General features: G+C 41.5%; 1 protein-coding gene across 3 annotated transcripts in view; it reads right to left on the reverse strand.

The window, feature by feature from the left end:
• The window catches only part of Svopl (SVOP like), a 59013-nt gene that overhangs the window by 2474 nt on the left and 43419 nt on the right, over positions 1-13120 (reverse strand). The window lies entirely within an intron of this gene.

Here is a 13120-nt window from a genome sequence, read left to right on the forward strand (position 1 = left end):
CATGGGGGTGATCATGCCTCAGCTTCCTGAATGCTGGGATTGCAGTCATGTACCACCAAGCCTGGCTTTTATTAACTAATATTAACAAGGACACTTGATTCTTGAAGTGATTTAGCAACAGCAAGGCTCTGTAGACTCAGAATGTTGCAGTTTGGAAAGAACTAAAAACTACCTAGTTTGGTCCAACCTCCTTATTTTTAGAGGAGCCTACACTAACCGACTTGTTTCAGATTCACATAGAAGTGACAGCGAGCCTCGAATTAATTACTGCCACTGCTTAGATTCCCTTAAGACGCCCAGTTGGGGAACCTACTACATTCTAAAATGGTAAATAATTCCAAACAAATGGGACCTATAATGTTAGCTTCACTGATTATTTGTAGTTGAGCTTGCAAATGATAGGTTCTATTCTGATGTTTCCCAAAATATAGCCTTTCCTAACCAAGAGTTTGTGTTGAATGTTGAGAAAGAGAAGTTTAGGAAACTAGGTTTGGAAAAGGAATAGAAACCAAGAGAGACCAACTGGTTGAACAACGACCAAAGCATGCCAAAATAGGGCATGAGTCTATTGTTGCTGCCACCTCTGTAATTGGATACCGTTACTGCCAGAGTGAATCTTCACCTCTCTTCTGGGTGACCTGAGACCATGATGGTTGAGGCCAGGGCCAGAGATGGCAGCTACCTATTTTTGGCTTTCCTAGGGTACAAGGTTCTGCTTCATAGCGATTCTAGTAATCCTGTATTTTTACTGATAACTTACTGGGATAGAGTAAGTTTAGTTAGCTGCCTAAGCTAACTAAAGTTAATTTGTTATTTGCAAGTATGCTTTTTAAATATTTTAAAGATAAAAATTAGAAAACTGGGTTATAGAGTAACAATGATTAATACTTTAGGTATTGTAATATTTAGTTACTCAGGATACTAGACAGACATTTTATTGTCCAAACAATATTAACTCAAACCTGTCTTTTTCAATGAATTTAGAGAAATTGGTAGTATACCTTAACTATCTGTGTGTATGTGCGCGTGCATGCATGCTTGGGTTGGGGCGGAGTTGTTTTGTGTTTTTTGTTTTTTTTTTTTCTTTTCTCCTTCCTCCATGCCAGTTTCTATCTTCTTTTGAACAGTTTCTTCCCATTTTACAATATCTGTGTGCAAGTATGAATCCTGAGTAATGCCTAAGTGTAAAAATCAGCATACAACCCAGTTTTCATAGGTAGCATCCATAATCTTCTCTGACACCAAAATTACTGCTCTCAGGACTTGCAAGTTCGTGGTAAATGATTCTTAAGTAATGAAGCCCCATCCCCTGGGTTTCCCCACTACATTGTTTTCAGGTCTTGTGATACTTCTTACATGTTGATGTTTTATTCAGATCAACCTTATCATTTTCCCCAAATTGATTTCTAAGGATCCTACTGTGGCTTTGATTTCCATTAGAATTAGACTTCTTTGATAAGAATTATAATGTTACATGACTGCACCTTACATTGGAAGTCACATAAGCAAGCAGTCTTACAAAAGAGGGATAATGAAAGATGCTTAACTCAATGGACTGTGCAGCTGAAGGCATGATGTGCTGTACCGTCTACCAGGCTGATGAAGGTTTAAAAGTTTATCCTCTCTTTGGTAATGAAGAGAAACAGGGAAACTTGTTTGGGAATAGATTTGGGCATATTAAAACAGTCATCATTAACAGGGATATGCAAAAGCAAACCACAAGAAGAGGCCATCTCTCACCAGTTAGTATAGCTATTTTCAAAACAGCAGAGGGGTGGGGTTGTAGCTCAGCTGTACAGTGCTTGCCTAGCACATTCAAGGCCCTGATTTCCTCTTCTAGCACAGTAGGGGCAGGGCGGGGCAAGGGAGGGTTATCAAGACCAAGAAAGAAACCATTACACACTGGTTGGAAATGTAGACTGGGGCAGCCATTATGCAAAGCACTGCAGGTTCCTAAACCTAGAATGCACAAACCCTGCTGCGTATGAATCCAAAGGAAATGAAGTTATCACCTCATAATAAGTAAATATTGACATAAATATTTGACAATAGTAAGTGTGTGGTAGGTACTGGGGATAGAACCCAGAGCCTCCCAGTGTGCTGGAATTAAGATAAAAATTACCTTTGAGCCCATAAGTAACAACATTTTTCCTCTAAAATTTGGTATTTTCCCCAGACGTATTCTGGAGTCTCTTTCTATGTCTCACGTGTTTCCTTTTCTAGCCACGTCATCAGTACAATATTTCTTTTTCCTATTTTACAGCTTTCCATAACAATAATGTTGCTTGAGGTCATCCTAATGGAGACCAGGCAAGGAAGGTAGGAACAGTTATGCAGCGTCTAGAACATAAGAGCTCAACGTCTATCTTGAAAGATTGAGATGATGGCACATGCTCCTAGGTATTGAGCACACCTTCAGCATTCCATTGCTGGTGAACTATGAACAATTCCTCATCACTTAGGCAATGCCTGTTGCATCATGGCGCATCTGAGCAACAGAAGCCTATGCCCTTAATGCGGTTATCTCACGTTGACAGTGGTTGCAGTGGAAGTGTGGAGCTATAAAGAGGTGCAGGTGTACACAGACATAGCTATATAGTCACACAGGTGGAGAGAGGGTACGAGGGAATCGGTCTCCCATCTGATGTTTGCTCTGTAGTAAACTTACGCTTGCCAGGATTTTGCCTAATCTTTCAGACCTGCTTGGGGGTACTTTGCTGCTCTCTAAGGAGGTCAATTATGTAAGAAGCATTTTTCATACCCTCTAGGAAAGATCTGTCCCAAGATTCGAATCAGCATGAGGATGGTGGCCCCTCTGTCTCCATGATGACTATAATATATAGATACGGAGATATTTGTGAAATATAGCTACATACATATATATATGTATATATATGCACTATGTGCCTATAGTACATAAAGTGTACATACATTTAACACAGGGGATGCTTAAATAGTACTGGTACACAGATACACTCAGACTATGTATGCACCAAAAAGCAACAGGAAAAACACTCAAGATTACTACCTGGTTATCTCTGATGACACAATTCCTGGAAAATTTCCTCTTAATTACAGCTTTCTGTATTAAGTGATTATAAATGTTTATGTAAAATGAGAAAAACAACTATGGAAGTTTTTTAAAAAGCTGATTTTTAGAAATTACTACAAAAACAAGTAAATAAATTATAAAAAAGAAACAGGTTTAGCTGATAACTATTTTACAAAAAACAAACTAATAAAGTTAATTATAATCTTTAATCCCAGCACTCTGGTGGCCAGCAAGCTGTAGGCTAGCCCAGACTAGATAGTGAGACCCTGTTTCAAGAAAACCAAACAAAACAATGAGGAAATAACCACTACCAAGGGCGGAAATGAAAAAAATTAAAATACACCCCACAGTTTATTGCTAGGAAGTTCAAATAGTAGTCAAAAAAAGAATTTCCTTACATTTACTCAGATAAAAATAAAGGGGAGAAGGGGAAAACCTCAGGAGAATGGGCAGAGAAACAGTACATTTTCAACAGTGTCAACAGAACTCCGTCCTTTCCACTTTCTTTCAACTTTCCTTCTCTTTCCCTCTCCTCCCCTTTCATGTCCAGGGAACAGAATCCAGTGAAAGAAGTAACCTCACCATGTCTTTGAAGAAACCAATATGGAAACAGTTCTAGAACCTAACATGCACAAATAAACACCAGTCACCATTTCACATATATGATTATTGATTCAAAAGTTACAGACATGCTGACAAATGAATTTGGTGTTTTGCTAAAAGCATAAAAGACACCTGGGAGCCCTCACTGGCATGGGAGGGCTCTCTTATTCCTGCTCCTTCCATTTACCTTGGCAAGAGTTTTCCAATCTTTGTATACTTAATTACCCCAGTTTGACATCTGCTTCTCCAAACTCATCAGTAAGATCTTTAAGCTACTTGTGTGCAAACTAATATGAAAATAAATTAGGTGTCTATATATAAAAATGGACATATCAGTTCAATTCTAAGTACTTTGTATGTTCATTGTACATTACCGGTTCTATGTAGCAGCCAAGACAGGAATACAGAAGTTGACAAACTACATAGATCCTGGTCCTCAGGACACCTCTTACTGTCTTTATTCCCACCCAAATTCATATGCTGAAGCCGTAACACTATGTGATGAAATGAGAGTGGACCTCTGGGAAGTACAGTAGTTAGATGAATTCATGATGCTAGGTCCACTATGGTGAGATCAGTGCCCACGTAGGAGGCGCCAGAGCTTGCTCTCTACCATGGGAGGCACAGGGTGAAGGCTGTCACCAGCCAGGCAGAGAAATTCCAGCAGAGCCCAACCTTCCTGGCTCCCAGAATGATAAATACCCAAACTACACAGGGGATTTTGTTGTAGCAGCCACAGTGTCATTGGTAGATCCCCGTAAATCATGGGTGTAAACTGATTTGAGAGCACATTCAGATGTGGCAGGGAGCCACTTTGAAGAGGATATTGAAATTGTAGAGGGTACAATCACAAACCTGGAGACTCCAACAAGAAACCACTAGGAAGGAGTTCAATAAGCTGACTAAAAGTCAGCAAAAAAAAAAAAAAGTTAAAGGTTATAATGAAAGTAATCTCGACAGCAAAAGCTATAAAATGCTTAGGCACAGTCAAACCGCAGTGGCAAGCAGAAACACTAACATCCTAGATTTGAAGGCAGATTTATGTCAATGGGCACTGATTGGGGTCACTCGCAAAATATCAGGCCCTGATCTCTGGTGGTTTAGGGCTCAAATGGGATAAGTAAGCAGAAGTACAGAGTAGAATGGCTTGTCAGTTGGTGACTGGTCCTTATGATATGTATCATAGTAACCAGCTATGTATCACAGCTATGTTTCTAGGAGACAGAGGCAACTGGATTGAATTATTTTGCATTGGTGACAGGATTTCAAACAGCAGGAGGAAGCAGTGGCAGGAGAGCTTTAGTCAAAATAGTTTTGTCCAAAGTGACTGCATCATATCTAGCCTGTCAGACTCTTCCTAACAACCTTCTTCCATTCATAAACAGAGTGTATTGAGCATCTGTCAGGGAATTTATTTTTAGGACAGTTAGGCCTTGGTTTGAGGTGAGCTCGTCGGCTTTCTTGATCACAAGAACAATGGCTGGAAGAGCATGGAGGCAAACTCGGAGATGGCACTTAGTGACTGGATCTAAGTATTCGCACAGGTAGGCCACTGGGCACTTGCACGGGCTGAGAGTCTGAGTAAGCATCATTTTTGTGAACTCAAGGATTCAGATTTTATAGAAGCAAGCAGCTCCAAGAAATTTGTGGAGTTTCTGACTTGTAACTAGCTTCTGTCACACAGTGTAGCAGAGCTTTTGGGTCTTTTCAGCAGGCAGCTTGATGTCATTAATCAGAAGTGGGTTTTTTTTGGGGGGGGCTCCTTTTTGAGGCTGGTTTTCACTGTATGGATCAGGCTGGCCTTGAACTCACTTTGTAACCAAGGCTGGTGTCAAATTCACAGTAATCCTCCTGCCTCAGCCTCCCAAGTGCTGGGATTATAGACATGTGCCACCACACCCAGCAGAAGTACTTTTTTAAGGAGGAAGCAAATTTTTGAACCCTGAGAGATTGAGTGCAGGTTAGTGGCCTTTTGAATCAGAACTGGGGTCTTTGTGAAGAGGGCCTGGCTGACAGAGTCAACTGAAGACAGAAGGCAGCATTCTTTAGGTCCAGGCAATTGTACCAGCAGGGAGGTGTACCAGCAGGCTGTGGGTGGCAGAAGACTGAGGGACTGTATATGGAAGGCCATTGCAGTGGCATTGTTAGCTCAGTGATTTTGGACTGGCTTTACAGGCAGAAGAGGTGTATTTCATCAGTTTGAGAGTCTATAAACATTTTGCAGTTTTGAAACCTCTGAATGCATGGTTGAATTTATAGTCAAGTCTCTCATGGCTTGGGATACTGTTTGATGCAGGTGGGGGTTGCCCTATGATGGAGTTTCACAGAGGCAGAGGTGACCTAATCTCAGGGTCCAGAGGGCAGTTACAGAATTGTGGAGCTGGAAAGGACAGAGAAACAGGCTATCTCAGAGCAACCAAATCTGTTGTCGGAGCCTCCCTGAAAATAGTGGAAGAGTTCCCAAACCCTTAGGGCATTGAGTAACAGTCCAAAAAGGGTGCATGGGCTGGGAACTGCACCATGTAAGGTGATAGCTGTTGTGAAGATCTTTCCCAAGGTGATTAATAGCTTGTGACTGGATGCTTGTTTGTGTTTCATGTGACATTTGACAGCAATCAAGGTCATGTTGAAGAGGCATGGTTGATGACCAGACCCAGAGGTGAGTTGTTACACCTCTGGGAGGAGAATTTTCAGAGCTTCAGAATGTGATTATCTGCCTCAGGCTGATGCAGACTGCATCTTCTTCTTGGGGAACAGTCAGAGTTGAAAGTTCAGGGTTAACCGAGAGGGAGGCTGATTGGTTTGGTATAAAGGAGATAATCACTTCTAACTTGAGGAGGAAGTCTCTTTCCAGAAGTGGTTTGGAGTCTGGCTTACCCAGGAGAAGTCCTCCCAGGCTGCAAGTTTGTGTCTGGCAGAAGCAGTGAGAGGCAAGAGTTCTAGTGGCCCCAGTGATGACACTGTGGACTCCCAGGGGCCCAGCTGAAGAAAGGAGCCAGTCTGACCTAGCCTGAGCCCATCAGACCAATGAAATTGTCATTTGATCCAGGTTGAAGCTTTTGAGAGGTCTTTTTTAAAATTTTATTTATTTATTTATGTCCATAGTCCTTATAACTTACAGCCAGAGGGTATAGCCATCTATCAGACTGGATTTTCTTTTATCAGGTTTTTTAAAAATTTTATTTAAAAGGAAAAAGAGAAAAAACAAAAACAAAGTGGTGTAAGGGTACAAGTAATACAGAACTACAAAAAAAAAAAAAAAACCAGTAAGAAATCACCAGTTAATAGATTACATATTATCATCTTAGAGATCGTTGCTCAAGTCACAGTATCAAAGCATACAAAGTGAACACTCAAACAGTGAGACTGCAAACAGTTGTGTTCAATGATCCAACCAAAAACATTAATATGGTCAGCTATTTAACACCCCTAAACATACTTGCTGTTGTATCTTTTAGAGCACTTTTTTTCCTTCTCTTTTTTACAACAAAATTTACACATTTTGGGTTTAATACTCCTTAGTTCTTATTACTTTTGGCGGGGGGAGAGAAGTCAAATATGGCAAAACAAAGCTGTCAGTCAAAACTCTTTTATCAGGTTTTTGGGCAAGAGCCATTAGGTACTTTTACCAGGTTTCTGGGAAGAGTAGTTAATGAGCTCCCCACACCCCTTCTTTGATGTCTTTGAGAAGCACTAAGCTGGGTTGTTTTTAGGCAAAGTGACCTTTGGAAAGGCCATGGCAACTTATTCATCAGGGCTGACAGTCCAATTTTCCTCAGTCAAAATGTGGAACTCAGCATTGCTGACAGTTATCTCAGGTGGGTATTAGATGACTCTGTGTGACCAAGATAGGAAGCAGAAGGCTCTGGAGGTAGGGCCTGTGTAACTGAATACAGGCCATGGCTCACTGGAACCAGTTCAGTTGGCTGGAGGTAAGTGAATCAGGAGTAGGGAATGAAGTTATAGGTGTTGGCAGCAACTGCGGTGGCCAAAAAGGGTGCTAAGGCATATTTGTCAGAAATAATGGGCCTCTTTTTCCATTTTCTTTTAGGTGTTTTTGTTTTTGTTTGAGGTGCAGGGAGGTGCTTAGTTTCATTTTTAACTCCATAAAAGCACTTTTTTCCTTCATTCGGGGACTGTATGTTTTGACCAGTTCCCATCTCTGACTCCCTATGTGTGTGTTCTGTACCCTTGAACAATTTACAACAAAAGGTGGTGCCGCTAAGAGAGAGAACATCCAAATGCCTGACTGGCTGCACCCCTCACAGCTTAGCTAAGGAGCGTGCAAGGCCTTTGTTATGCCATGTGTCGATCAGCTGAGAGCCCAGTCAGCCACCATGACCAGTGCTTCCCAGTCTTGGTGCACAGATGGAGCAGCCCATTGCTTATGCTGTCTGTTCCACTCACACATCTATTCAGCTAGCATTCAGAGCTTAAACATTCCAATCCCCCTTCCCTTGAGGTGCCCTTAACCAGAAGAGTTGATCAAGCTCTTCTACTTGAACTGAGTAGGACTGACTAACTGTGGTGCCCCTGGAGATCTTTGCAGAATTAGGCAAGCAAGCAGGAAGGCAGTCACAGACAGATTGCCTGCACCTCCCTTTGAGATCTAATGTGAGCCACTTGATTGGGGATCCAGGAATCCCCCTCCAGATCTCCAAGAGGACTCAAGAAATCTCAAGGGCATGTCTTCCCATCAGGACCTGGAGAGGTCCTTGCTCTGTCTGCAAGGGCTGTGACTAGTGACTGAAGAGATCAGTACAGTTGGTCTCCCGAGCCAATGCACCAGATAAAACAGCAAGCAGAAATACCGAAACTATATCCAGGATTTGGGGGCAGATTTATTACATCAACAGGATTGGGATCACTCCCAAAATATCAGGACCTGGTCTCAGCTGATCTAGGGCTTATATGGGATAAGCGAGCAGGAAGTACAGAGGCAGAATGGCTTGTCAATTGGGGATTGATTCCTACAGTATGCATCATTGTGATAACCAGCCATTTCTAGGATACAAAAGGAACAGGAACTGGAAGTACCTGGGCAACTAGAAAACTAAAGTATACTGTCTGGAGTGGGGAGCATTTTCTGTTACAAAACTGCACAGGATCTATTTGAAGAAAAAATAAAATCCCAGGAAGGGGCCCAGAAAGAAAATTGAACAAATGAAGAGACAAATTTGTTCTTAGGAAGACAACTTTGTAAGAAAAGTCAGTTATCTGAAATTAACTGATATATTTAATCAGTAACTAAGCTCTTAATAGAATTTGGGCAAAATAGAAGTAAATGATTCTAACTTGTATCTGAGAACAAAGCAATGATGTAGTTATAAACAGCTGTTTTAAAAGTATGAAATTAGAATAATGAGAAGAATACAATAGTAAAAGCATAGATCAATGAACAAAAATAGTTAACTAGAACTGAGCATAGTGGTGTACTCCTGTAATCCCAGCATTCTGGGAGACAGGCAGGAGGGTCGATGCAATTTGAGGCTGGCCTGGGCTACATAGTGAGTTTCAGGGCAGCCTGTACTGCATAGTGAGACCCTAATGCCTGTATTACATAGTGAGATGCTATCTAAAAAAAAAAAAAACCTATAGGGCTGGGGATTTAGCTCAGCGGCATAAGCACCTGCCTTGCAAGCAGGCAGTCATGAGTTCGATCCCTGGTACCGATAAAAAGGAAAAAGACAAAAAAAAAAAAAAAAAAAGAAAGAAAGAAAGAAAGAAAGAAAAAAACTATCAAAAATAGTTAACTAGAAATAGACAAGTAATTGTGAGAATACTGTACAAGCAAGAAGACACTTCCAATCCCTAAGTAAACAGTGGATTGTACAATAAATAGTGTTGGACAAGCAGTTGGCCACTGAGGAAATCATGCTTCCTGCAGTAGACTTAATGCCTCTGTAAATTTGGGAGCTTAAAGAGTGCATATCAGGGTTTCTGGGTTGAAATTTGGGATATACTTACTCTGAAAAAGTTGATTAAATTGGATACTTATGATTTAGACCCTTTGTATATATCATACTCAGGAATTTTATACTCCCTTCACCTCTCCCCAATCAAGAAAAAGACAGATCACAGAAAAATAAAGGAATGTGTATTTTTTCAATCCCAATCAGAGACTCTATAAATATGAAAGGAACTGTTAATAAATTTCAGTGTCTCTAAGCTTGAAAGTCCATGCACCGAAAATGGAGAGCATAAAAGATAACAGAAAAATCAGAGGATTATTTGCAAAACGCTGGAAAAATGGCTAAACTGGGTGTGATAGTGCATCCCTGCAATCCCAGCACTCTGGAGCTTGAGGTAGGAGGATTGTAGGGAGTTCCAGGCCAGCCTGGGCTACAGCATGAGATCCTGTCTCAAAACTTAAAGAAAGGGGCTGGGGGTTTAGGTCAGTGGCATAAGCACCTGCCTTGAAAGCAGGCAGTCGTGAGTTGGATCCCCGGTACCAATAAAAAGGAAAAAGACCAAAAAAAAAAAAAAAAAAAAAAAAAAAACCTTAAAGAAAAAGCATGAAAAAAAATCTTTTTTTACATGAAAGATTCTCACAAATCAGTGCTTTAAAGACTGAATTGAAGCTGGGTGTGGTGATATAGGCATGTAATCCCAGCACCCTGGCAGGTTGAGGCAGGAGCTAGCTCAAATTGGGGAATTTTAGGTACATAATGCGAACTTGTTTTCAAAATTATAAAACAAGGGTAGAGGTCTGGGGTGTAGGCTTAGTGCAAAAATAACAAAGATAATTGGAAAATGGGCAAGTATTTGGGCAGGCAACCTAAAACAAAGATCAAATAGGAAAAGAACATTGAATTTTATTCCTGAATAAAAGAAACAGTAATTACAGTGACAAAGGGCTGCCATGTATTGCCTGTGAGACTGAAGACAAAAGAGTTACAAAACCTGTACGCTTCTAAACCAAGCTCCTCTAACAGAGTGGAGCACAGTACACCAGAAAGGTAAAGAAAGTAAATCCTGACCCCCAGACCAGCTGCTAGGAAGGTTACTGTGTTCACAACAATCTGAGCTATGTAGTTCAGTTTAAGGCCAGCACAAACTTTTTTGAGACTCTGTCTCAAAAAAAAAAAAAGCTAAATAATAAAGAAATCATTGAAAAGTAACTTTTAGATATATCTCCAATATCTTGCAACATTAAACAGAGCTTTTTATACTTGTGGACATGAAAAAATCTCTGCAAACTATCACTGAGTACCAAAAAAGCATATGAATTCTATTTGGGTAAAATAAATATGTATATTTTTACTCATATACATACAGAGTAAAAGAACTTCATTTAACTCTTTGTTCTGAGTAGTGAAATATTAGGCAGAAAAATTTTAACTGTCCTTTTGTATCTTCAGCAGGGAATGAAAAAAATCACCTGGTCAAAATTGCCTTTGGGTCAGGCATGGTGGCACACACCTGTAACCTCAGCACTCAGTGGCTGAGACAGGCGGATCATTGCAAGTTTGAGAACAGCCTGAGCTACAAAGTGAACTCAAAGCCCACAGTGAGACCCTGTCTCAAAAAAACAAAAAATTTAAAAACTGCCTGTGGGAATCTTGTGTGCTGATATGTGTGCTCATGTGCGTGGGTGTGTTTTGAGACAAGATCTTGCTGTGTAGCCCAGGCTGGCCTTGAACTCTCGGTGATCTTCTTCTCTCAGCCTTTTTTGTGCTGGGATTACAGCTATGTACCACCATGCCTCAAATACATGACTCAAAATATTTTAAACACAAACATATTTGAGAACCACTCTTGACACTGACAAACCTGCTCTCTTTGACTGGACTGTAGGGAGACTCCTCTGAGCCCTCTTCCCATCCTTTCCTCAGCTTTGGCCTATAAAGACTTGAACAAAACAGTTTCTAACAGCTCAAGGCCACATGCATAGGAGGACCAGAGCTCCCTTTAGAGGCCGACCGGTCAGACCTCCTAACCACCCAAGCAGCTGCTGCTTCAGCCAACACTGTAGACAGAGACCTCTGTCCCAGCCTGGAGAGGAAGGGCCCAGACACCGTAGCGATGAGCAAGCCTGGAGGGCTTATGGAGACCCACACCCCTTTGCCAAGTTTTGTGATTGCTTTATTTCGCTGACTGCTCGAGTCCCTGCCCTTTCCTCTCCTTCCACTTGGCGCATTACCTTTCACAGACCTACTGATATCTGGGCCAGTTTAAGTGTGTTTGGTTCACAGTGGCTTTTATCCGATTGCAAGTAATTCCTGCTTGCAACCCACCCTTACCCTTTACACTTGGTCTTAGCCAAAAAGCCGAGAAGCAATCCCTTCCACTTTAATGAGTACCTGGCATGATCTTCAATGAGGTCCAGTTTTTCCATAAATTCCTTACTGAGCCAAATTCCTTTATGAACATTTTGAATGTACAGGGATTTGATTCCTATTAACTTAGAGGGTTCACAGACTTGCTGGTATGGACTTGCTGGTCTCCATCCTTCACAGAAAGGTTAGGCACTTGATAGGCAAGGAAGTCATGCTCAGCAAGATTGTACACAATCACATTTACCATTGTTTCCTCTATCTTTATGCTATGAGGAAAAGTGTTCTCTAGGATTGTGCACCCCACTTTTCCAATCCTGATAGAACAGTGTTCTAACCTCTAATTCACTGTCTGCAACAACCAGGGTGATCCGTTTAAAATGCAACATAACCAAAGCACTCAAATTATCACTAAAACCCTTAACCTACTGCTGATTGTGCCTAAGATAAGATCCAAAACCCTCACTATGCCTGTGACACACCTGCACGTCCCTCTGCTTGGGCGCCATGGGATGGTCCATTCCTGGGACCCTCCAACCTCTGTCCCTGGGCCCTTCTAGCAGCTGGCATCCTACTTGGAAATCTGTTTATTTCCCTTATGCCACTGGCAACTTCTCATACTTTAGGTTCCAACTTTGAGGTCACCTTCTTAGAGAGGCCCCCAACATGTGTCACACCCTTCTGCTCACGAATAGATTTTCAAAGCACTAATCACAACCTGAAATTATCTTAAATCCTTTACATATTTACGAAGTAGCCAACTTCAAAGTAAGTTTCTTGAGGACAGGACCCTATGGTGCCACGCAGCCAAATGTTCAATAGCAGGTTCCCCCAAACCCTGGCACAAAGGCTGTACCATTTCCAAACTCTAGTACTGTGGCTAATTTCAAACTGCATTGTGACATTAAACAGCTTGTAAATTTTCCTGAAAATAGAACCATCAGCTTTCACAAGCCAGTGGAGACCAGCTCCACACACACTGGGATCCTGTTTTGCTGATTTACTGCTGCAAAGGAAAAGAGCTGGGGACTGCTCTGGCTTGAGTGTGTTCCCCAAGGGCTCATTCACTTTGTCCTCAGCATGCTGACATTAGGAGGTGGCATCTGTGGCAGGTCCTGAGGTGACCTGGGTGTGTAGCCTCAGAAGAGTCTGGGAGAAATTTCCTAACTTCCTCCACTTCTTGTCTGAC

This window comes from Cavia porcellus, unplaced genomic scaffold (genome assembly GCF_034190915.1).
Source record: "Cavia porcellus strain 051 isolate PalLab524CR breed Dunkin Hartley unplaced genomic scaffold, mCavPor4.1 scaffold_6, whole genome shotgun sequence".
Lineage (NCBI taxonomy): Eukaryota > Metazoa > Chordata > Mammalia > Rodentia > Caviidae > Cavia > Cavia porcellus.